This window comes from Lissotriton helveticus, chromosome 12 (assembly GCF_964261635.1).
Source record: "Lissotriton helveticus chromosome 12, aLisHel1.1, whole genome shotgun sequence".
NCBI classification, from domain to species: Eukaryota; Metazoa; Chordata; class Amphibia; order Caudata; family Salamandridae; genus Lissotriton; species Lissotriton helveticus.
Window position 1 is genome coordinate 394576144 of NC_136073.1, and position 22219 is coordinate 394598362.

General features: G+C 46.0%; 1 protein-coding gene across 12 annotated transcripts in view; it reads left to right on the forward strand.

Annotated features, from left to right (window-relative positions):
• The window catches only part of LOC144799898 (uncharacterized), a 390901-nt gene that overhangs the window by 28522 nt on the left and 340160 nt on the right, over positions 1-22219 (forward strand). For 10 of the 12 annotated variants that reach the window (XR_013603897.1, XR_013603898.1, XR_013603899.1 and 7 more), the window contains exon 2: positions 19971-20148. The exons of the other annotated variants lie outside the window; for them this stretch is intronic. The gene's annotated coding sequence lies outside the window, so the exon portion shown is untranslated. The remainder of the gene's footprint in view (positions 1-19970; positions 20149-22219) is intronic. 12 annotated transcript variants of the gene reach the window in all.

Sequence of the window (22219 nt, forward strand, 5' to 3'; positions counted from 1 at the left end):
CCCCCAGCGCCACATACCGCCTTTACTGCGTCTATTTGTCAGAGCCTTCAGCGCTGTTTAGAAGTTTGAACAGAGGAGTATGTTGAACTCTAACAAAAAGGGAGTGGGGGGATAAATACCTATACGGTTTCCAGAGAAAAACATTTGTCAAATTTGTGGCGAACCGTGCGTTCTAGAGAATAACATGTAGAAATGGTAGTAATAGCAAGGGCTGTCACCCACCCCTACAACCATGGGTCTCACAACAGTGGACCTTGGCATTGTACTTGCACACAGACGGTGTTGGTACCACCGACATGATAGCTGAGGGCAGGCCTTGGACTCTCATGAAGTGAACTGTGAAGTCCACTGCCCCGAGCAATCATGCCTTCGGCGACGGTACTGTCCGTGTGCAAGTACAATGGCAAGGTCCACTGGTGCGAGACCCATGGTAGTAGGGCTCCACAGTAGGCCTCACAATTTACCACAGTACCGCTGCAAAGTGGGGGGGGCAGCCTCGCAGCATGACCTAACGCTGGGAGCCCCAAAAGAGCGTGCCATTGCCCGGCCCGGAAAAGGCTGGATGAAGGGCAGCAGGGGCAGGTGTAGGGCCTCTAAAGTTTAACCCCTTTACCCCAAACTTCATCGGAAATGGGAGCCGGAGTTAGCCTAGCACGCTGGTGACCATCACAGTTAGTGTCACACCACCCACCACGCTAAAAGGGGGAACATCCTTTTCAACGTGGATGTTACCACGCAGTGCTTTTACGACGCGTTCTTTACAACGCAAGTCGTAACCACAACTTGCGCTGGAGGGCGCTAAAGGATAAAGAATAGTATATTTACTATTCTAACACCTTCTCTACTATCCACAGGGACTGGTGTTAGAATAGTAAATTATACTATTCACTATCCGCGCCCAACAGCGCAAGTCGTTGTAAAGGCACGCGTGGAAACGGTACGCGTTGTACCGTTATACATCCCGCTAAAAGAAACATAAAACAGCGTTCCTACTTACAGTTACTGGCGGTGGGCAGCAAGGCACCGGCCTGCCTGTCTTTAATCATTGGCGGCCTAGGCCTGTGGATGCCTGCACTCAAGGTGGGGCTAGCTGATCACTCGTGGTCGGGGCGGTGCATAAGGGGGTGCTTGGGCGTGGCATTTTGAAAGAAATCTATGCACACGCTGCCTGTTGCACACCCCTACCCCTGCAAAACCAAATCGATCCCGCTGCCCGCCCATCGGCAGCAACTCTGAATGGCCCCAACCGCCACCTGCCGCCTAAAGCAAATTTGAAATGCGCAGTCATTGGAATACATAAAAAAAATTAGTTGAACGCTGGGAACCAGACAGACAGTCGGTCAGTAATGAATCATAAGCGATGCGCGCGCAGAGTCTGAGGTAATTTAATTTTATATACTGACTGTAGTAGTCTCTAGTCCATGCCACATTCACATTGCCTGACATATGACGTGCAGAGTCAGAATTGCAAATGCCTGGTGTTATGTAGACCCGGCCCTGATAAATAAGTGCCGGTGCTAAGCACCGGAAAGCACCAGCACGTTTTAAGCACTGGTTCCCCCCCCACACAGCCAGAAACAAGGTGACGGGGCTGGTTTTAGCTAAAAGGGATATCACCAGGCACTAGAAAGCGAGAGGAGGCCCTAACATAGTTAGATGGCAAAAAGAATTGGTTAAATGGGCAGAAAGCGAGGGAGCAGTCAGATTGCAAATAGCAAAAAGAACGGGGAGTGTGAAAACATTGGAAACAGCCAGGGCATGTGTCCCGGGGGGCCCGGGATGTGAGGGGTTTCGACCACAGGGACGGGACTGACTGTGGGTGACGGGGTGAACAGAAACACTGGCGCCTTAAGTAAAGGTTTCAGAGAAGGCTTTATTGGGATGTAGGTCTTTTTCATCAATGGTGTGGCTTGGTCTCTGTTAAGGGATGCAGGGTTCAAAGAAAAGATAGCTTTATCCAGCTTGGACGTGGTCCGGGCGATCGTACTCCAGGAGGGGACGTCTCTCCACTCCGTGATCCTCTCCGGTACCGAAAAAGAAAGGCAACGCGGGTCAAAAACAAGAACTACTCTGGGCAGGCTCGTAAGGGCCGGGAGTGAGGGAAAACATCCGTGAGAAGTGCACGATTTAGCTCAAATGGGCGTGATAGGAGTGCTCGTGCTCAGGCAGGTTATTGCACACAAGGCTGTACACTATTTACACCGGGGGCTGCCTCATTCGCCCAACATAACCCGCGACCCGGCCCGTACCTCTTGAAGCCACGCTCCTCCCATCGGAGCGTGGCTGGGCGAAACGTCCAACCGTTGGCCTCCTGGCGTGTCGTTCTCGGTCTCTCTGGCCTCGGGATACCGCCTTCCGTCCTCCTCGATGTTCGCTGCCTCCCTGGAATCGTCGTCCGCCTTCTCTCCAGTACTTCCGCCTTTTGATGTCACGACGCTTGCGAGGGGCGGGGTCTCGTCCTCCGGGTCCGTGTTCTTAAAGGAGCCGAACGTGGTATAGTCATCCGGCCATCCAGACTCGGGTTCCTCGTTCCACGTACAAGGTTGAAGCTGTGGGGAAAATGTGCAAGGTGAGAGGGGGGTGGCGGACCACCAGTCCGTGGGGAGAGTCAATTCCTGTCCGCCTGACCCGTCACAGCATGGATAGCATTGGTGGAGCTGCTAAAGAATCCGGATGGAGAGAGGGACGACAGCCTAGTGGAGGAGGCCCCTGAAAGCAAAGGTTGAACCCCACACCCTAAATCAAGTTATTTGCCGAATATTAGTTCGAGTAAACGGGCTCAATTGCCCCCCACTGATAGCCCAATGATACAGAACCATAATGGCGGACAGCAGAGCGAAGAATAGGGCAACCCTGGTGTAAAAGGATATGAGGTTGATTGCATGTGACACGCCTGGGGGGAGGGAAGGGGGTTTGGTTGTTGGTGGGTTAATGTGGAAGAGCGAATACATGGACTATTTGAAGCAAACTTTGAGGACCAATAAGGAAGTGTACTGTTTAGCCACTACGCAGTGGGCTGCCGGGGTTGGGATTCGGGCCACCGATGCGATTTTCCAGTCTACTTCAGGAAGTAACTGACACCTACGGCAAGGGATTTTGTCTAATTGTAATTTGTACTCAGAAGTCTTTTAATGTAAGACTGTTTAAAACCCAATAAATTTTGTTTGGAAAAAAAAAATGTGTGAACTGCAAGTGGTACGGAGGGAGGTGCCGGACATGGGCGACATGGTCAATAACCTAGAACGTCTGGACTCCTCATGAAACGAGGAAATCGAACAGCTACAACAGGAAGTCATTCGCCTATCAGATCAGCAGCTGGACTTACAGGCCCATGCAGAGGACTTAGATAATCGCTCTATGCGAAATAATATCAGAATGAGGGGGGCCCTGGGACGCAGAGGGGGGAGACATAGAGGCCTAGATGACGGCTCTGTTCACGCAGGTACTAGGAAACACACCAGCAGCCAAGAACTGCTTAGACTGCACCCACAGAGTGGGTCAATAGGGTCCTGGCTCATCCCTCCCCTTGGACATTTTAACCTGCGTCCATAGCTTCCCCCCCTAAAGAGCAGATCCTAAAAGAGGCCCGGGTGCTGCCGGGGGTCGCTTTCTGGGGCCAGACCCTCCATTTATACCAAGACCTGCTGGTCTCCACGCTACAGAAACTGCTAGAATTTCTCCCCGTCACAAACTTCCTACATGGGGGAAAAGTGGCCTACTCCTGGGGTCAGCCCTTCAGGTTGATCTTTCCCTGGCAAGACTGGCTCCATCAAATCTGCTAAGTGAAAGAAGCATGCGATCTACTTCAGATAGAGCGCCAGGTGGAGGAAGGGCTGAAGACGAAAAATGGAGTGCTCAAAACGTAAGGCGGGCCAAGCTGGTGTCGGGTTCCGGCAGGCCGCAGGGGCACCGGGCCAGACCAGGCGACTATGGCATCCGAAAGAAAAGCTTGCAGAGGATGCAGCATCTAATGCCGTACCTGAGCGACTACAGGTTGGCATGGGGATATGTTGGGGGGGCCAGGCAGCTGGGGTGGGGGCAGCCGAGGTTGCCGTCATGGAATTGGCCACTGTCCCGCACAGAGACTCAACCACTGCTAGGGGGACGGAATACTCGTCTTTTTCCCGCTACAGGGACTTTTAATGTTTACTGTTCATGTTTGTTTTTTAGGACTTGGCCTGGCGAAAGCAGCGCGCTGCTTTCGTCATACGAGGGCTTCTTGGAATCAATACAGATTCCGAAGCTCTCTGAGGCGTAGTTGAAGCCCCGCCCATCTTCTTATTCACTGGCCTCATCCTCCATGCAAAACGTAGGCTCACGATTGAAAAGGAGGCTTCTTAGTCCCTCCTTGTTACCACCATGTCCACTTTTGGCCCGCCCACCGGGATTGGATTGCTCACTTGCGGCGTTACACACTCTCCTTCATTAGCTGCTATGCACTATATTTTTCGCACAACGCCGACAGCTTGTTTAAAACGCACCTCGGCGTGCTCCTGTTGCCACCTCCCTTGGGCCAAGCTTCGTTATTCAGTACGATTCTGGACTCCACTTTTAATATTAATTGCGCCAATTTTTGTGGTCCAGTCTCGTCCCCCTCTGCCTGTGCTCACCTGCCCTCTTTTAGCCCCTACATGCCTGCTCTGAGGCATCGACACCAGACACACCGACAGTGTGAATCAGTAAACATGTCAGCATTCTAGTGTGTCTCGAGACCTTAGTTGCTCTGTTTCTGTTTGCATGGCTTCTGCTGGGTTGTGAATGTGATTGGCGCCTCAGCCAGGCTCGCTTGAAACGCATCTCTCTACGGAGAAACCACCATATGGCCCAAGGCCTCCCAGTGCCCTGCTGTGTTTTTATGGTGGCCGCGCACATCGCCGAAAGTAAGTTTACACTGCTCCTCTTCTTGCATTTCAATTGCTTGTTTTTTAAGCGGCGCAGCAATTTCTTTTCGATTTCTTTGCTTTTGTTACAGCCTGGATTTCATCAAAAGTAAAGAAATAGAAAAACATGGTGCTGCGATTGCATTAAAAGTAAAGAAATAAAATGTTTTTCTATTTTCTATTTCTTTACATTTGATGCAGCTATAGGTCTTGCATTTGCATTGTAACAGAACAAAATATTCTCTCCTCCTCTCTCTCTGTGCACATCCAGCCCTGCTGCCGGGAGCAGAGGTCACAGCGTTATCCAGGTGGGGATTATCACTTATTTCTTAATGGAAGTTGTATTCATAAAGTTGTTCCTTGAAGTTACAGCACACTGAAATAGTACGTTTTTTTACACATCTTGGTTCGAGGGTATCCATTCCCACAGGAGACAGGTGCTAATTCCGCCATTATCTCCTGTCTAAGAAATTGCCTTTTGTTACTGGATCAGATAGCGTTTTCCAGTAGGAGCGCAAATTGGACGAACTGCATTATCGCCCCCTTTATTAATCACACCTATGGTGAACCACACCCTGCAATTAAGCATTGCAAAAATAATTCCTGTTGAACAGAAAGCGATTCGTTTTAAAGGATATGCAGTTATTAACTTCTCCCCAATACATTTCGCCGTCCCATTTTCATTGCGTTAAAGTAGAGCATTATTTATGCGTACTGTCATACGCGTGGGAGCTCATGGTGTATCAGAGGATAGAGAGAGGTTTCAGACTCCACCTCTTAGTATTTAGCTGTGCGCCTGTGGATAATGAGCTTAGAGGGCTAAAGATAGACTTTATTTCAAAAAGATGTCTCCCTAGAAATATAAATGTACCTTGGAGTGCAATGGACACACACTCTTCCTCTAGATACGTCTATCTCTAGATCCCTCTGGGCAGATCTTGCGATTCTGCCCAGGCACCAGCCTGGATCGGGACTCTGCAGCATTGGCTCTTTCGTGTTGGCAGGAGGAGCCGTAGGCCTTTCATGACTCTGTCCCACCTCTAACAAGCATTGAAAATGCAATAGGTCTCGCCTTTGATTAAGTCAAAGCCATTTGCTTTGCTAATGGTATTGTATAGCAAAGCAAATGGCTTTAACTTAATAAAAGGCGAGACCTATTGCATTTTTAATTCTTGTTTTTAATTGGGTTCCAGTCACAATGCCTGAACACATGTTTATTTCCACAAAATGCCAAGATGCAGCTACGCAATGTCCAGGGGTTGGAATCTGGGGCAGGACCCTGAAAGCACAGCAGAAAAATGTTAGATGCTCAATATGGCATCCCAAATGAAAGGATTGAGGGTGATGACCCTCAATGTTAAATGCTACGTAAACAAATGATGGACAGAATGTTGAATAAATCATACATTCACCCCTAGTCAAGAGATCTGGGTTAAATCCATTGTTTCTTTGCTCACCATGCCATCCCAGTTTAGACCCAGCCATATGCAAATCAGTCTTGACCCTGTGCCTCATGGGAGCAGTCCAGACCGAAGTGCCAAGCCCGGTCCTCCCTGGATCAGAAACAAACATCCTGGGACCGGTTTCTGGGTATTATCCTTCATCAGACAGGCTAGCTTGAATCCAGTGGCACAGTGAGCAAGGGACCCCCGTCTGGGCATTCCCATCCTACTTAGGGTGAAAAGTGCTACGCAAACAAATGATGGACGGAATGCTGAATAAATCATACATTCACCCCCGGTCCATCAATTGTTGTTTTTGCATTTGTCACCCCGAGTGGGATGGGTATGCCCAGAAGTGGGTCCCGTGCTCTCCATTTTATTTTATTTATTTATTTATTTATGTGTTTCTATAGCGCTAGAATCGACTCCAACCGGAGTATCTCTGCGCTGTGATACCAAATAGAGTCTAAATAAATATGCAGATGAGGGGAAAGGTCTAGATTTTATCAATGAACAGCAGAGTTTTCAGTTGCTTCCTGAATTTTAAATGGTCTGTGCAGAGCCTAAGGGCCAGAGGCAGTTTGTTCCACAGTGTGGGCCCTGCAACAGATAGAGCTTTCCCTCCATGTCTGGTTTTTTTTGTACGAGGTACTGCCAACAGAAAATTCTCACTAGATCTCCATGCCACTAGAGTCACGCTATCCTCGCTGATGAGGGCTGAAAGCTCAACCCGGTCCTAGGATGCTGCTTCCAGTCCAGGGAGAACCTGGCCTGGCAGTTCGGGCTGAACTGTTCCCATTGGGCACAGGGTCAAGACTGATTTGCATATGAGTGGGTACAAACTGGAATGGCATAGTGAGCAAAAAAACTATGGATTTAGGCCCAGATCTCTGTACTGGGGTGAATGTATGACATTGTTCTGCATTCTGTCCATCAATCGTTGTTTTTGCATTTGTCACCCTGAATAGGACTGGTATGCCCAGTCGTGGGTCCCGTGCTCTCCATGTCACTGGAGTCAAGCTATCCTGGCTGATGAGGGCTGAGAGCCCGAAACCGGTCATAGGATGCTTGCTTCCAGTCCAGGGAGGACCTGGCCTAGCAGTTCGGGCTGAACTGTTCCCATTGGGCCCAGGGTCAAGACTGATTTGCATATGTCTGGATCCAAACTGGAATGGCATGGTGAGCAAAAAAAGATTGATTTAGGCCCAGATCTCTGTACTGGGGTGAATGTATGACATTGTTCTGCATTCTGTCCATCAACTGTTGTTTTTTCATTTGCCACCCCGAGTGGGATGGGTATGCTCAGACGTGAGTCCCATGCTCTACACACCACTGGAGTCCAGCTATCCGGGGTGATGACTGCTGATAGCCAGAAACCGGTCCTAGGATGCTTGATTCCGGTCTAGGAAAGACATGGCTTGGCAGTTCGGACTGGACTGTTTCCATGAGGCACAGGGTCAAGGCTGATTTGCATATAGCCATGTCTGACCTGGGGTGGTGTGGAGTGCAAAAAAACGATGGATTTAGGACCAGATCACTGTACTAAGGTGAATGTATGACATTGTTCTGCATTCTGTCCATCAATTGTTGTTTTTGCATTTCCCACTGTTAAAGGCTTAAACGATCCGGTTAAATGGAGGGCTATCTTATCATACGTAGAACATTATCGGGCAGATATCTGTCTCCTAGAGGAGACGCATCTACTGCACAAAGACTGGTCCAGGCTTAAATCCCGAGCTTTCCCACACCAGTTCTTTTCATCATTGCTTCACAAATCGATTGGGGTGGTGTTGCTATTCTCCCACTCTTTCCAGGGGAGGGTGGGGTCAAAGATAGCGGAGATAAAAGGCCAACTCCTGAGGTATCGCATCCACCTTGGGCCCTTTTCAGTCACTATAGGATCCACATTGCACCCAATGAGGGCCAAGAGCAATACTTACGAGGAGCTGTGGAGGAGATTATGACCACTCAGAACCGATGGGTGATTATGGGAGGAGACCTGAATTTAGTATTCCATAACAAGCTTGATTGATCGACCCAGAGGCAGGGGACATCAGGGGATCTAGGGTCAGGGTGGACACAATGGCTACAAGAGCTGGGCCTGCAGGATTTGTGGTGGGTGTCTCATACAGATTCAAGGGGTTACACATTCTACTCTCACGCTGATAAATCCCATGCCAGGCTGGACTTTTTTTCTGGGCTCCAGAGAGGTACAGGCAGCAACACACGTGGTCGAGATAGAACCCCGCTCCCTGTCGATCACTCGGCGGTTTTGTTGGACTGAGCTATCCTGACATGTGGCCAGATCACTTGCACATGGCAGTTACAGGACACTCTACTCCGCAGACCAGAGGTCACCTAACAGATAGACTGGTCAATCAGGGATTATCTTGAGACCAATGATACAGCTGAGACACCACTTGCTATGGTCAGGGACGCCTTGAAGGCAGTGATCAGGGGAGAATTCATAGCAGGGTTAGTAGCCGACCACAAAACTAGGTGTGAGAAGCATTTGCAGTTGCAGCAGCAAGTACGGGAACTTGAGCAAATATACCACTGTACAGGGGCTCCTAGAGTCTGGTGACAGCTGGAGGTGTGATAGATTATTGGGTAGATGCACAGCTGTAATTATGGCAATGTTTGTTTGAGGCTAAAAATGTATTTTTAATGGTGCTCCTAGAGGTGACGACGAGGGTCCAACGTCGTCTCGTAAATGCATAGATGTGAGGTCGGACAGTGTCCAATCTCATCCCTTTAAGGCACACAATTTGATTGTCTTTCCCATTGAGGAAAAATTCTTCAACACACTTCAGTATTAGTTGAATATATAGTTCATTTAATGCGCTTATTTATCTTTCATGTTTGCAAACTTCATTACATTTTCCATGTGGATAATGATCCAATGTATTTCAGGCAATGTCATTATATGATATCCAATGCATTTCGGGCATTTCACTCATGCCCTTCATCAGGGAATCAACACTAAAAAATGAAATATAATACTGATTTATCATTTAGAAAGGGAAAAGGTAAAAAAAACATAGTCATGATAATGCATAAACATCAAACGTGAAATAATACATGTAGGTCGTATACGTGGTCTTTCGGGTGTCAGAGCACAATTACGTGGTTAATGGTTATATTTCATTTGCAAGTAGGGCGTACAGTGATATGGGTAGTTTCGAGCTAGTGACACAGGTATACGAACGAGCTGAACTGAAAAAATTAAAGAACGGCGGTTCACTTACAAGCCTTTCCTCTAAGGGTTGCGGTGATGTCTGTAAGGGAATGTAGAATGGGCGGTTAGCGTGTTGCCAAGCGTTTAACGCGAAGGTGTTTACAGGGGGCCAACAGCCCTACAGCTGGTATAAACTGACCTGGTAAGTTGAGGATTCACCTCCAGAATAGAATCGTCTGTGGCGGCAGAACCGGCAAACATCGGTGGCGTTTGCTATACTGAGAAAGTTCCGATCACGTGACCATGAACATGGTAGAAAGACTATGAGGTGTTTCCAAAGAATGTAGCTGACGGAAACGTATTAGGAATAAAATACAAGGCTGGAAAATGAGCATTGTATGAAGATTTAGGGTGATGGAGAAATTAGACTAATTTGGAATAAAAAATAAATAAACAATAAAAAATAAACGATTCAAAGAATACTAAGTTAAACGAGATGCTGGTGAGGTTCGAACCTACATGTGACCGTGGTGATGGTGGCATTGCTCTGTGGGTAGAGCTATGGTAAACACGAGTTGGAATGTGTGTTTAACAGTGTCTAATGGTGGGTGAATCTCGCACATTACAAACACAGTACAGTCATGAAGTTAATATTTACAAATAGCATGCCAGTTCAATTCTGTCATTTAAACCTGCCGGTTTCTGGGTAGACAGTCTGTGAATCCAAAAGTTCTCTCTTTTAAGGAGGTGTTTGGTGTTGTCTCTCCCTTCTATTTTCTGGGCTGTCTCTAGTACAATGAACTTGATTTGAGAAACATTGTGGTTTGCTTCTGTAAAGTGCGCTGATAATGCTGACTTGGTGTTTTTCAATCTTATGTTCGACCTGTGTTCGGTTAATCGCACTTTTATTCGTCGTTCTGTTTTCCCAATGTACATTTTGCCACATGGGCATCTTATACCATAGATCAAGTTGCTGGTGTCGCACGTGGCATTTACCTTCAGTTTTATTGAATGGCCTTTCATGGGGTGATTGATCGTGTTACCTCGTATTATGCTGTTGCAGTTGCCGCAATTAAGGCAAGGTTTGGTTCCAGTGTATGTGATGGTTTCAGGAGTCCTATTTTGCAAGAGTTCGCCTATGTTCCTAGCTCTGGTAAATGCAAATAGTGGTGGATCTTTGAACGTTTGTTTGAAGTCGGGTTCCAAGTTTAGTATAGACCAGTGTTTCAAAATCACTTGTTTGAATTTTTTACTTGCTGTTGAAAACTTGGAAACTGCCACAATACGGTGTTGTGAAGGTTTGTTTTTAGGTGTTAAGAGTGTTGTTCTGTCAATTTCTGCAATCCTGGTTGCTGTATTTTCCATTAATGTTTGAGGGTACCCTCTATTGATAAATTTGTTGGTGGTTTCTTTAAGTCTTATATTAAGAGTGTGTTCCTCTGAGGTAATTCTTTTGACTCTGGCCATCTGAGAGAAAGGTAAATTTCTTATCAGATTTGGTTCGTGAAAACTTGAATATGCTAGCATATTGTTTCTGTCTGTTGGTTTGACATAGAGATCTGTAAGGAATCCATGTGAGGTTACTGTGACTTTGACGTCCAAAAAGTTCACTGTGGTGTCTGACATATCCCAAGTGAGTTGGATTCGTGGGTCTATTTTGTTGAACTCGGTCAGTTGAGTTAATAATTTTTGCTCGGTATTCGTCCAGATGATGAATAAATCATCTATGTATCTGATGATCATTTTCAGGTTGTCCATCCATTCATTTTTTGTCAAGATGTGTTGATTTTCATACCACTGCATGAAAATATTAGCATACGCGGGTGCCGCGGAATTGCCCATTGCCATCCCGGTCAATTGTTGATACCATGATTCATTGACTTTAAAGTAACTTTGGTACAGCAGAGGTACGTAGTCTTTACACCAGCATACCCCACAATATGGGGATTGAATCCATGGAAGCAGCGCTCATGAACACCGAATTGGACCAGGACTTTCAGACCTTTTTAATGGAACTGATGTACTTCACCCTGTACCAAAGTTACTTTAAAGTCAATGTCAGACACCACAGTGAACTTTTTGGACGTCAAAGTCACAGTAACCTCACATGGATTCCTTACAGATCTCTATGTCAAACCAACAGACAGAAACAATATGCTAGCATATTCAAGTTTTCACGAACCAAATCTGATAAGAAATTTACCTTTCTCTCAGATGGCCAGAGTCAAAAGAATTACCTCAGAGGAACACACTCTTAATATAAGACTTAAAGAAACCACCAACAAATTTATCAATAGAGGGTACCCTCAAACATTAATGGAAAATACAGCAACCAGGATTGCAGAAATTGACAGAACAACACTCTTAACACCTAAAAACAAACCTTCACAACACCGTATTGTGGCAGTTTCCAAGTTTTCAACAGCAAGTAAAAAATTCAAACAAGTGATTTTGAAACACTGGTCTATACTAAACTTGGAACCCGACTTCAAACAAACGTTCAAAGATCCACCACTCTTTGCATTTACCAGAGCTAGGAACATATGCGAACTCTTGCAAAATTGGACTCCTGAAACCATCACATACACTGGAACCAAACCTTGCCTTAATTGCGGCAACTGCAACAGCATAATACGAGGTAACACGATCAATCACCCCATGAAAGGCCATTCAATAAAACTGAAGGTAAATGCCACGTGCGACACCAGCAACTTGATCTATGGTATAAGATGCCCATGTGGCAAAATGTACATTGGGAAAACAGAACGACGAATAAAAGTGCGATTAACCGAACACAGGTCGAACATAAGATTGAAAAACACCAAGTCAGCATTATCAGCGCACTTTACAGAAGCAAACCACAATGTTTCTCAAATCAAGTTCATTGTACTAGAGACAGCCCAGAAAATAGAAGGGAGAGACAACACCAAACACCTCCTTAAAAGAGAGAACTTTTGGATTCACAGACTGTCTACCCAGAAACCGGCAGGTTTAAATGACAGAATTGAACTGGCATGCTATTTGTAAATATTAACTTCATGACTGTACTGTGTTTGTAATGTGCGAGAATCACCCACCATTAGACACTGTTAAACACACATTCCAACTCGTGTTTACCATAGCTCTACCCACAGAGCAATGCCACCATCACCACGGTCACATGTAGGTTCGAACCTCACCAGCATCTCGTTTAACTTAGTATTCTTTGAATCGTTTATTTTTTATTGTTTATTTATTTTTTATTCCAAATTAGTCTAATTTCTCCATCACCCTAAATCTTCATACAATGCTCATTTTCCAGCCTTGTATTTTATTCCTAATACGTTTCCGTCAGCTACATTCTTTGGAAACACCTCATAGTCTTTCTACCATGTCCATGGTCACGTGATCGGAACTTTCTCAGTATAGCAAACGCCACCGATGTTTGCCGGTTCTGCCGCCACAGACGATTCTATTCTGGAGGTGAATCCTCAACTTACCAGGTCAGTTTAAACCAGCTGTAGGGCTGTTGGCCCCCTGTAAACACCTTCGCGTTAAACGCTTGGCAACACGCTAACCGCCCATTCTACATTCCCTTACAGACATCACCGCAACCCTTAGAGGAAAGGCTTGTAAGTGAACCGCCGTTCTTTAATTTTTTCAGTTCAGCTTGTTCGTATACCTGTGTCACTAGCTCGAAACTACCCATATCACTGTACGCCCTACTTGCAAATGAAATATAACCATTAACCACGTAATTGTGCTCTGACACCCGAAAGACCACGTATACGACCTACATGTATTATTTCACGTTTGATGTTTATGCATTATCATGACTATGTTTTTTTTACCTTTTCCCTTTCTAAATGATAAATCAGTATTATATTTCATTTTTTAGTGTCGATTCCCTGATGAAGGGCATGAGTGAAATGCCCGAAATGCATTGGATATCATATAATGACATTGCCTGAAATACATTGGATCATTATCCACATGGAAAATGTAATGAAGTTTGCAAACATGAAAGATAAATAAGCGCATTAAATGAACTATATATTCAACTAATACTGAAGTGTGTTGAAGAATTTTTCCTCAATGGGAAAGACAATCAAATTGTGTGCCTTAAAGGGATGAGATTGGACACTGTCCGACCTCACATCTATGCATTTACGGGACAGCTGGAGGTGGCCAGGAAACAGCTGACAGGGCTTGACTGGGATACTGCAATACTTCACCTTAAATATGCCTTCTACGTTGGAGGCAACAAATGTGGGAGAATGTTAGCAAACAGGCTCAGAGGACAGCACATTGTAGTCGAGGCCCTCATATCAGATGAGGGGACCATAGTTGAGGGCGATGAGGCAGTGGCGGCCAGATTCGCGGACTTCTATAAGGACTTATACACCGCACAGGACCTCCCACCCCAAGACATTTTGACATACTAGCAAGGAGCTTAAGTCACACGCCTGACCGGGGAACAGGCGTCAAGCTTGGATGACCCGATTAGAACAGACAAAGTCATAGCTGTGATTGCTAGACTGAAGACACATAAATCGCTCGGGCCTGATGACTTCTCAGCATCATTTTACATGGTTTTCTGCAACTCCTTGGCACCTATACTTACTAGAGTCTTTAACTTGATTATGGGCCCCGCGAAGCTCCCCCCTCCATGACAGAGGCCTTGGTTGTGGTCATACCAAAGCCCAGAAAGGACAAGAGATAGTGCAAATCTCATCAGCCTATTTCACTCTTGAATATTGATGCAAAGCTGTTTACTGGGATTTTGGCGGTTCATCTCACTCCCCTTATGCCGATAGACCCAGATCAGGCGGGTTTCATCCCTAATAGGCAGTGCTCAGAGAACACTAAGAGAATCGTGCATCTCCTTGACAAGACCGCCCTTTCTCAATGCAAATCCATGTTATCCTCCATAGATGGAGAGAAAGCATTCGACCGCGTCCACTGGCCATATCTGGCCGCGGTATTGGAACACTTTGGCTGTGGAGAGCTGTTCAATGCATGGGTTCTGAGTGGATACGGGGACCCGAGGGCCCATTGTCCAGGTCAACGGTAGACACTCCCTTGGCTTTCCCGTACGCTGTGGTACAAGACAGGGGTGTCTGCTATCCTCCCTGTTATTCCTGCTATACATGGAGCTGGTTGGTCAGAGGACTCAAGACAATATGAGAGGTGCAGCTATTCGGAACGGTCTTGGGGTTCCAGAGTAACTTAGCTAAATCGTAGACATTAAGCTTCACAGTTTCCTCAGACACACAAGAATATTTTACTCAAACCCTCCATCCAGTGGGCACGAAACCCCATCCTATACTTGTGTATCCAGCTAGCCACGACAATAGCTGAGGTGGTCTCTATTAACTATCAGAGCCCCGTTGCACATGTGAGGTCTGACGTCTCCCGGTGGCAGATCAATCCGCTCTCATGGATGGGCTGGATCACTGCACTCAAAATGACTGTCCTACCCCGGATACTATATATGTTTCAGACACTGCCTTTGTGGCCGCCTCGGGGGAAGATTCAGACTCTCCAGAAAGTCTTCCAGGGCTTTGTCTGGGAGGGCCGCCATTCACGGATGAGATGAGACCAAAGCTGGCGGGCTCCAATAGAGGGCGGCCTAGGCATCCTGTGCACCCTACGCTACTTCCACGCTGCGCAACTTAGATTTCTCATATAATGGTCACACCTGGAATCGGAAAAAGTTTGGCTGTTCAGGGATAGGGCCCTTGCTGGAACGGCCCTGTGAAAGATCTCTTTTTTGAATCGGTCTCATCGCCCGGCCAATATCTACTTCTTGGTGTACACTGCGCCCACTCTGAGGGTCTGGGATTTTGTGGCGGTTCATGGAGGTCTCTCGTCATTCCCTTCTCCGCTCACTCCAGTGGTAGAGAACTGGGGTTTCTCCCTGGGACTTGACAGCGGCGCATTTAATGTATGCCAAAAATCAGGGTGTTGATCTAAAGGCCACTTTTACAACGAGGAGGGTCCCATCCCATTAGACATTCTGCAGACCGAGTATGCAATACCGGAAGAAGAGCGATTACGGTACACACAGATAAGGCATTGGGTGGTGCAGCTGTCAATGAGGGGTGTGTTGCAGACGCGTCTGACAAAGTTTGAGAGGTGGCTTCTCACCAAAGACTCTGATAGGTGCCTTGTCTCAGAATTATATATGATACTGTCACAGGAGACGCCGTCTCAGAAAACCTCGCACAATTATGGTGGGAGAGGGAATTGGGCCGGCAAGTGACTTCAGGGGAATGGAGAGACATATACTATCGGACGAGACATACAGCGACTAATTCATCTAGCATAGAAATGGCAACAAATAGTACCACTTATTGGTACCTAACCCTGGTCTGCCTGCATAAAAAGAACTCTGATAAGGGAGTAGGTGCTGGAGTTGTCGGGATTCCCCGGGGACATTGGTACATATTTTGTGGGACTGCCCTAAGTTGCACACAATTCTCAGAGGAAATTGTGTTAGACATCGATACGCACATTAACACTCAATTACCTCGATTCCCCGCATATGTGTTGCTGGCCCTCCCCAACCCACAGAGGTTTCCAATCAAATCCAGAAGAGGCAGGCAAATCGCACTAGCCCTGGGGGCAGCTCAACCAATCCATTTTGGCAGTTTGGGGCACTGAGTGAGCTCCATCAAGACTGAACTGGTTACACCGCATATGGCATCTATTGGGGATGAAAAGGCTATCAGTGGTATTGACACAACAAAAGAACACATTCAGAGAGATCTGGCAGCCACTCATTACACTCTTGTCACAGGAGTTTAAAGAATTAACCTGCCCGAGATATCTAAAGTTACTGCGATTTACAGCGCAACAGAATAACTCACTCGATTCCCGCCCCAGGAGAGACACATAAAAATTTACCTTACTGGACATTGTAGTAGTTCTGTTTTCATTTCTAAAAAGTTGCTATGATGGCTGGTGGGGACTGAATGTTGACGCTCCTATGGCCGCCGCTTATCATAAATCTTTTGCTTTGACTGCGATGACAATAAAACAAATGTAACACCAAAAATAGCAATAATACTTTTAAGATGCAGAGGGAATCATTTTGCAAGGCAGTAAAATACTTTACAGTAGTAGAAATACTTTTGAATTTTCAATCATAAACAGTAGAACTTATCAGGTTGTAGACATAGCCAGTTTAAATGCAACAGGAGGAATGCATTGCAGTCCTATGGAAGTAAAACAGTTATATGCATTAACAGGTAAGTACACAACTTACTCTTCCAGTCTTCGAGGGTTTAGACCAATACTGGGAAAGGTTCAGTTTAAGGTAGGTACTGCACCACCAGCGGCACTGGGGCGGCTGGGTGCAGAGGTCACTGAGCCCAGTGTTAATCTATGAAGACTGGGGGCATCAAACAAGGTGCAGATTGCAGGTTGGTACCATGGCCTCTGGACACAGGCCCTGGTATTAGGGTAAGCATGGGGGCACCAGGCAGCACCAAAGCTACACCACCAGTGCCACAGGGGCAGCTGGGTGCAAATCAGCATCAAGCGCCCAATTCAAACGAATAGAGAATCTCGGTTGCACAAAGAAGCTGCAGGCTCGGGCCAGGAGACTGGATGAAGGTGACCATCGGCTGCACAGGTAAGTTGGGATGCTGGGCAGGGCCTGGGCACCATCGGCTGAGCTCCCCAAGGTCGGGGCTGAGGATGCAGGGGCGCCTTTTGGTGTCAGAGTTGTGTTACTGGAGCAGATTGCGGTCAGGGGGACCCTTTGTGTTGAGGCTGCAGGCAACTTTGTGGTGTCCAGGAGAAGTCAGCCACATCAAAGGGCAGGAAGCTTTGAGGCTCGCCGCGCTGAAGGCTGTTCCTGCTCGAGGATAGGTGAGAAACACCTCCATCCCAAGCAAGCTGTGACCCGCACAAGGGCTCCCACCTTGGAGGTTCAGAAACATGTTTGTGTATGGCAGGCCGGTGCAGACCAGCCAGCTGCACACTAGAGAGTTGGTCATTTTTCATAGGGCATCTCTAAGAAGCCCTCTGAGTGCATTTTGTAATAAATCCAACACTAGCATCAGTGTGGATTTATTATGCTGAGGAATTTGAAACCAAACTCCTTGGCATTCAGTAACGCCATCATGGAGCTGCAGAGTTCGTAATGACAAACTCCCAGCCCAAGCACTCAATATGGCTCCACTGCACTTACAGTGGCTGTGAATGGGCATAGTCACTGTAGGGCAACATTGCTCATGCAGCTATGCCCACACCTGTGGTATAGTGAACCCTGCCTTAGGGCTGTGAGGCCTGATAGAAGGGTGACTTACCTTTACCACAGTCAGTGGTTTGTGGGCTTGGCACACAGGGATGTATCTCCATCAGATGAGGAGCGCATTTGCGCCCCTTTACCAGTCGCTCAGCATTATTCATAAGTACTCAAAAGACTCTGAATTTTTTATTTTGTAATCAATTTTAAACAATTTAAATCTGTTATTTTCATCCAATATCTTTTCATTTCTTTTTCGATTCACATGCTAGTCTTCATGCTTTTCCTTGCTTCTAATGCTTGAGACACATGGCTGTCAAGGCTTTTTTCTCAATCACGCCGGAATACATTGTTCCTTTATGGTAGTCATATTCACATCAAGCCAATGCATTTCAGGTTCAATAGCGCTTCTTCAGTTTGAACTACAAGATTAAAAACCAGCATTAAATATTTGCTGCCTTATACATGTGACTTAATCTGTGCTTCTCTCATCCCAATATCTGGCAGCTCTACTTTGTGCATAAAAACAACATAGCTTTATCAGCGCTTATCTTCTTTATCCCACAAAAAACATAAAGAACATAATATTACCCCAAAACACAAAACAAAACTGCCCCAAAATGTGTCCCTCTGTGGGCTTTACAACTCTGTATGCATCCCCATCACATGCGCCATATCTAAATATTCACCCAGTGTGGCCAAACACACCCCATGTGCTTCAACATATCTCCTACATCAAACTTATACAGTATTGTATCTTTCATAGATTCACATGCTTGAATCATTCCCCGTCGTCGAAGTGGGAGCCCCACAGTACCATAATAAAGCAGTATATATTACTATCATAGGCTATAAAGGTAAATAAAAACTCGTTTAGTAGCCTCTCTATGCCCTTACTTAAGAAAGGACCAAACTTAAACTTTAACCAATCAGGCGACAACACACCCTAGAACACGCCCAACAGAGGCTGAGTCCCTCAGATTTTCTACCGCACATCGTGTGCAGTAAGTCCTCTGAGCTCTGCTCAACCATCTGTCATTGGGTATAGTAAAACTTTTTATTTTTGTTGTTTACTATGCCTTGAAGGTAACTAAAATGCTCTTTTCACCATATAGCTATAGTGTGAGAACACATATTTTTCGATAAGCCACATTCAAATAAATAAAACAAATTAAAAAAAATACTGCCTTCCTGGATTTCAAAAGGAGGACAATAACATTTCATGGACTTCTAGGAGGGTGACATTTACGTGGCCAAGTGAAAAATATGCACTCAAGATGTTCTTTCTAAAGAGTCAACCCGGGTCCGCTGGGGACAGTTCATAAGGAGAAAGCTAATCTCATCAGGAACTTTTATTTTTAAAACTATAACTCCTGCTATTCTCATGGAGTTTTTCCCCTCTAATGTCCTCTTAAGGTATGTCAATGGCAAAACCCAAGGCTGACAATACTGCCTCAAATACCTCCTCATAGTCGGCAATTCCAATGTTTACGAGGATGCCTCTCAGTGACGGCCAATACTCAACCTCAGCCTACTGATGACGGCTTGATCTGCTGTTTCTTTTTCGTCGATGACGGCATGTCGGCACCTTGCCATCAGAGTCTGCCTCCTAGACGACGGTAACCTGCGGTGATGCTGTCGTTGTGGACGCCGGTCATATACAGCTGCTTTGTTTAAGTCAGTGACCTGCCGTCAATGTTGTTTTTGCCTCTGTCAACAGTGGTCATCGACGGCAGTCATATACTGCTTTGTGATGTCAGTGATTCACATCCTTGGCGACGGTCTGTTAGCGTCGCCACTGTGGCGCGGGTTCTAGGGCCCACTCCCACTAACCATTTAGATGTCCGTGGACATTGTATTCATGGCACTGTGACAGTACATTGTGGGAAGCTACATTTTCCTGCTACAAGGTGATGGCTGCAGTGTTCTGCAGTTGTGCATTAAGAGCATTGAACGCTGCCAAATGCTGGAATGTCTTGCCCCCAGACCTGCGTCTTGAGCCATCAGAGGCCCTGTTCAGGAAAAAATTAAAAACTCACCTTTTTAGCAGGTAACTCCTGGGGGAGGGGGGGATGGCAACTGCTCACTTACCATAGCGCAGGGACACGCCCTCGGGCGTCACCAGGCGCTTTATAAATGTCCAAATAAATAAATAAATAAATAAACGTATTCCCTTTGTATCATCATCACAATGTGCATTTTTGTCTTTTTTACTTTTTTTGTCTTTTTTCCAGAACTTTCAATATGGGGACTACATGTCCCAGATGTCCCACACAGCAGCCATCTTGGGTGTGGGCTGCCTATAAAAGGACCTGCGCACTCTTGGGCGTTGCTCACTATTCAGGGATCCTTCCGTGTGGGAGCAGTCTCGGTGATCGTGTGAATCTTTTCCTTTGATCTCTGGGCCTTCAGGTAAGCCTCTGTTGTTTTGCTGACAGCAGAGAAGTCTTCATACTTTTCTTGACTACAAAGCCTCTGGGTCATGAGAAGGTGTTTGTGCATACTATAGTCATTTCGGGTATGCGTTGAAGTTACGAGCGCTTTGGGGCTCATTAGCATATTGTATCGTTAAGAACACTAATCTGCGCTTTGGGGCTCATTCGCATATTGTATCGTCGAGCACTCAGAGAAGCTCTTTGAGGCTCATTTGAATATTGTAGCGTCAAGCACACGGATAAGTGCTTTGAACCCTTTTGTATATATTTTAAGGCACATGGACAAGGGTTTGAAAACTCATTTACGTATTGTCTTGCAAGCGCATAGACAAGCGCCTTGGGACTCTTTGCATAGTGTATTTTGCGCTGTAAATAACAATATTGTTGCTATGAGTGTGTGATGTTAACACATATTCGTGATATGGTCATGATAATGAAGAGTTGGTGATTTAACAAAGCTATTTTGAATAAGAAGTTTGCATAGCAGTGATTCAGAATATCTTAAGGCACCTAAGAGAAGCTACAACTGCAGAGTGCATGAGTGCATTTCTTACTGTTGCTGGAAGGCTAACTAAACACTAAAGACTATTTATGTTTATTGTTATTGTTTTGTATGTGCATTTCTTTGTTTTGCAGATCTCCTTCCCAGCTGTTCCCTTCCCCAGACCCTTCTTCCCCCCACTTGGTCAATCTTAGCTTCAGTGCTGCAATAGCATACTGAATTGGAGGTCCTGAGAGGAGGGCCCATAAAGCAAGGTACAGACTCCGAGGAAGTGGCACTCCGACACGGTCACCCGCGTCGACGGCATCAGCGGTGGTTGGTCAGTGACCCAACGTCGACTTGGTCCTTGCTGTCATTGACAGCGGTTGTCTACGGCGGTCGTCCATGGCCTCCTCGTTGATGGGGTTTTCTCATAGAAGTTGTTTTTGCTGTTCGTTGGTGGCTTGTCGGGATGTATGACATTACAACGCATGCTTTTACCACGCATGCCTTTACATCGCAGTTTTTACAACGCATGCTGTTACAACGCATAGCGTTAAGGGGTGCTGGATAGTGAATAGTTTAATTTACTATTCCGACTCCAGTCCCCGTGGATAGTAGGGAAGGTGTTGGATAGTAAATTAAATCCATTCCCTATCCTAGAGCGCCCCCCAGCGCAATGTGTTGTAATGACATGCGTTGTAATAGTTGCGTCGTAAAGGCACTGCGTGGTAAAAGTTGCGTTGAAAAGGATGTTCCCCGGCTTGTCGTCGACAGGGGCCATGATTAATCACTATCCGTGTTGACGCCACTTATGCCACCATTTTTCTTATGTTTCGGGCATAAGTGATCAGGTCTAGCGACATGAGCTTGAATACATGGGCTTAATTATGTTGTCAGCCGTTTAGTTGCTAGATGACTTGATGGGCAGGGACCAGAATCTAGCTAACTAGACGGGGGTTTAACGCTCACTGACATCACAAGATAGTGCAGTAAATAATGGCACTAACCAATTTTAAACATCAGTAAAGGACTGCTACCTTTAAAAAAGTTTTTAAAAAAAATCCATGATCCTCAATGACAGGCTGTAGCGCAAATCCCGCAAAGTCTGACTTATTTCCTGAGGCACTTTATTTCAATCTATGCCTTATTATTAAAAGGATGAGGAGAATTCCTTTTTGCTAGACAGTTTGGCACATATCAGGCCAAGCAATGAATTTCATGGTCCCTTGTGGTCTTCCAGATAATGTTATAAACCGAGCCTGCATCGTTATAGACATTTCAAGGTATAATATAGAGTCCAGCTTAAGACAACCGCTATCAGTGTCCATCTAACGCACAAACCATAAGGATTAGGTGCATACACTCAATAATACTTCATGAGACGCCATCAAATTCACTGGCCTCTTTAGGGTGTCACCTTAGTCGGAGTTTGTAGTTACCTTAGTCGGAGTTTGTAGTTACCCAAGTAGTGCCCTTCACTACTCTTACGGACTGACATCCTTTTGCTCTACTCTTCACAAGAAGTTCTTTGTAACTCTTGTTCAAAATCTACAAGAATGAATGA